The sequence below is a fragment of the Propithecus coquereli genome, unplaced genomic scaffold (genome assembly GCF_000956105.1).
Source record: "Propithecus coquereli isolate 6110/MARCELLA unplaced genomic scaffold, Pcoq_1.0 Scaffold140, whole genome shotgun sequence".
NCBI lineage: Eukaryota > Metazoa > Chordata > Mammalia > Primates > Indriidae > Propithecus > Propithecus coquereli.
The window spans coordinates 3,506,189-3,510,753 of record NW_012138303.1 but is presented as its reverse complement, the minus strand read 5'-3'; positions in this window follow the sequence as shown (position 1 = coordinate 3,510,753).

Here is a 4,565-nt window from a genome sequence, read left to right as displayed (position 1 = left end):
TTTTAGTTGTCCAGCTAATTTCTTTCTATTTTTAGTAGAGACGGAGGTCTCGCTCTTGCTCAGGCTGGTCTCAAACTCCTGAGCTCAAACAATCCACCTGCCTTGACCTCCCAGAGTGCTGGGATTACAGGTGTGACCCACCACACCCGGCCCCACACACTGTTCTATTCCCCGTATTTCCTGAAAACTGCAGTTAGTTACAGCTGAGGCTTGATCAAATTCAGGCTCAGTATTTTTATTCAAAATATTTCATAGATGGTGCTACATACTTCTTATTGAATCTCCATTAGAAGGCACATAAATTCAGTTCTTGTTCAGTCTAACAAAGCCTAAAAACATGACCTGCATAAAAAGCAAAACCTGCTTAAAAGGATTAAATCATTTCCAGGTAACTTAATGGTATCTATTTTATTTTTTTTATTGCTGAATAACACCACATTTATTTTTTTACACTGTTTTTGAGGATTAGGAATCCAGGAGTGGCTTACCTGGATGGTTCAGTCTCAGGTTCTCCCATGAGGTTGTAGTTAAGCCATCAGCCAAGGTGGCAATCATCCGAAGACTCGCCTGGGGCTGGAGAATCTGATACCAACCTCACTCATGTAGCTGTTGGCCAAAGGCCTCACTCTGTTCCTCAGCCATGTGGGCCTCTCCACAGGGCTGCTCATGACATGGAAGCTGGCTTTCTCCAGCACAAGTGATCCAAGCAAGACAGAGAGCAAGATGGAGGCCACAGTGTCTTTTATAACTAATCCCAGAAGTGACACAGCATCACTTCCAGAATACTGTATTGGTGAACTATTGTACAACAAGGAACTACTCAAGGGTATATATATCAGGAGGCAGGGGTCATTGGGATCCATCTTAGAGGCAGGCTACCACAAACAAAGGTGTAAAATCCTATTTTTATTATTATTGCAAAGTATTATGGGGGTACAAATGGTTTTGTTACATGGATAGCTTTTGTTATGCTTCAGTCAGGGTTGTAAGTGTGCCCATCACCCAGACAGTGTTCATTGTACCCATTAGATAGGTGTTCATCCATCCTCTCCTCTCCCATTCCCCCTGCTTGATTTCCACTGAGTTTTATTTCCTTCTGTGCACATGTGTGCTCATTGGTTAGTTCCAATCTAATAGCGAGTACATGTGGTGTTTGTTTGTCCATTCTTTAGATACTTCACTTAGGATAATGGTCTCCAGTTCCATCCAAATTGTTGCAAAAGGCCTTAATTCATGGCTGCATAGTATTCCACAGTATAGATATACCAAATTTTGTTAATCCACTCATGAATTGATGGGCACTTGGATTGATTCCACATCTTTGCAATTGTGAATTGTGCTGCAATAAACATTTGAGTGCAGATGTCTTTTTGATAAAATGATTCTTTTCCTTTGGGTAAATACCCAGTAGTGGGATTGTTGGGTCAAATGGTAGGTCTACTTTTAGTTCTTTGAATAATCTCCATACTATTTTCCATAGAGGTGGTACCTATTTGAAGTCCCACCAATGGTGTATAAGCATTCCTTTCTCTCTGCATCCATGCCAGCATTTACTGTTTGTCAACTTTTTAATAAAAGACATTCTAACTGGGGGAAGGTGATATCTCATTGTAATTTTAATTTGCATTTCCCTGATGATTAGTGATATTGAACATTTTTTTATATGTTTATTAGTCATTAGTCTCTTGAAAAGCTCATGTCTTTTGCCTACTTTTTAATGGGGTTGTTTGGGTTTTTTTTGCTGATTTGCTTGAGTTTTTTGTAGATTCTGGTTGTCAGCCCTTTGTTGGATTTATAGCTTGCAAATATTTTCTCCCATTCTGTATTTAAACATAAATTTAACATATTGCCTAGCAATAATATTGGAAGAAAGAAGCCAGACACAAGAGTACACACTATATTATTCCATATATAATGGTCAAGTATTAGCAAAACTAATCTATCGAGAAAAAGGTCAGAACAGTAAAGTCCTAGGGAAGGGATATCTGTAGAGTGAGAAGCAAAAGGGAGCCTGCTGAGTGCTAGAAATATCCACATTTTGACCAGCAGTGGTTATAGACACATTTGTAAAAATTCATCAAGCTGAACACTTAAGATTTGTTTGCTTTCCTCTTTGAAGTAATACCTCAATTTTAAAAATAAGGTATCTTCCCCCCATGTATTTTGAAGTTTTAAAATACATTTTAAAATAATTCAGTGGTCAAAGAAATAACTGACCTAAGACTGCATAACTAGCACGTGGCAGAGTAGGGATTAAAATCCAGGTCTGTCTGGCTCTGAAATACCTGCTTTTAATTGTTTTGCTGTGCCGCTTCCTTCTGCATTGTCACCTAATCCCAACAACATTCTAAAAAATTCTGTATGCACCAACTCTAGCTTTTGAAAGAGTAAAGGAATTAAATGGTTGTGCTTTATAATTTTTAAGCTATCAGAGTAGAAGAGGAATGGAAAAAACTAGTAGTGAAGAGAGAGCACTGTTCTCAGTGAAGTGCACAATTAGCAGTTTGAGGGAAAGGCAAGTTGGTAAAACACAGGTTCAGACTGCAGTCTTAAGGGAGAAAGGATCATAAGCACAAAAACAGAGAGGGCCAGATGATGGTCAGGACCAGATGGCTGTCACCAGGGCCACGCTCAAGCTAGTGTGAAATAAGGAGAATCACGACGAGGTTATTCAACACCAGCCCCAAACCAATTACTGTTCTTGGACTTAGGCTACGTTTCCTCTTTATTTATAGGGAAGTGTAGGTTTGTATATGTGTCTTTGTGTGTGTGTGGTTGCAGGGAACAGCAAAGAGCAGTTCTGGGAATAACTGATCAACATTTGAAAGTAGAATTGGGCTATAATTAGGTGAGCATAATTATTTCAGTGGAAAAGATTTTTCTCACACTCTTTCCCTTCCTTTTCTTATATTCTCAGAACTACTGAAGGGCAGTGAATTTGGGCAGACAGAATTGTGCACTGGTCAGATAGTCTTAGTAGAGAAAAGTGCCTGAGCACACTAAATTCTGTTTAATCCCATTTACTGAACTGTGGGGAAATGGAATAAGAATCATGATAACTTGCTTGTAGAGGGTGAGAAGCAAAAAACCACAACCTACTGTTTGTGTCTCAGGTTGCAGGTGGAAGTTGAAAAGTCTACCCTTGTGCAGAACAAAGTTGTCAGACTAACTGCTTTGTTTATTGGCTTATTCTCACAGAGAGACACGAGTATCCAAAAGGCTACCAAATCAAAGGTCAAAGGGAGAACTCTTTCGACCAACATTTATTAGTAAACAGCTACTTTTGCCTCATCCTTGTATCCAAATACTGTTGGACTTCCAACCATGACACTCCAGGAGTCTTGTTTCAGGAGCTGTAGGGAGTCCTCTGGAACGTGGCAGCAGCCCTTAGCTCCACTGCTTCTCCTACCCTAATTTGCCCTGCTATTGGGGGACTGGCATAAGCAAAACTTGAGGGTAATGATGAAGTAATATCTGAAGCCCTGGAGTGGAATGTATTTGCTTAAGCAGGTTTTTATGGTTTGATTTTTCACTTATTTTCTGAGTGTACTATATGCCAGTTCCTGTGAGTCAGCTGCCTCCCTGGGGGCCTTGTACTGGCTGGCCATGCTTGTTGGAGTCCTTCGTAACTTTCCCAGCAGGAATATTTCTGTGCAGTAGAGGGTAGTATTTTCAAACGCTCAGGCACTAGCTTCCCAGCTGTAGGAGAACCTGGAACTAGAGGCTCTAGAATGTGGAGATAAAAATACGGAGGCCTGACATTTACATTTTGATAGATATTTTGACAGGGTAGAGAATTTTAAATTTAAAAGAATTTTCCTTCAGAATTTTGATGGTCTTGCTTCACTATCTCCAAACATCCATTACTGTTAATGAGAAGCTTGATGCCAGTCTGATTCTTATTTGTAGATAAATTATTTTTTCCTTCCCTGGAAAGTTTAAGAATCTTGTCTGTATTCTGGGAGATATAAAATTTCACAGTGATATGCCTAACAGAGTGTGTGTATGTATTTTTGTAGCTGCCCCCCTGTTTTTGGCAGGCTTTTTTAAACTTAATTATTTTTAAATTTTTTGTTATATAAAATTTAAAACACATACAAAATTAAAGAAAATATTTTGATAGTATAATGAACCTACATATATTCATGTACCATCCACCCTGCCTCGACAATGATCAATTTATTGCCAATCTTCTTTTATCTGAACCATCCCAAATTCCCCAACCTAAGTATTTTGGAGCAAATCTAAAACATTTTATTCACAAATAATTCCTTATATTTCTCCAAAAAATAAGAGATTGGGCCAAGTACAGTGGCTCATCCCTGTAATTCTAGCACTTTGAGAAGTCAAAGCAGGAGGATTGCTTGAGGCCAGGAGTTCAAGACCAGCCTGAGCAACATAGTGAGATCCCATCTCTACGAAAATAAAAAATAAAAAAATTAGCCAGTTGTGGTAGCTTGTGCCTGTAGTCACAGCTACTTGGGAGGCTGAGGCAGGAGGATCGCTTGAGCCCAGGGGCTGGAGATTGCAGTGAGTGAGGTATGATGATGCCACTGCACTCTAGC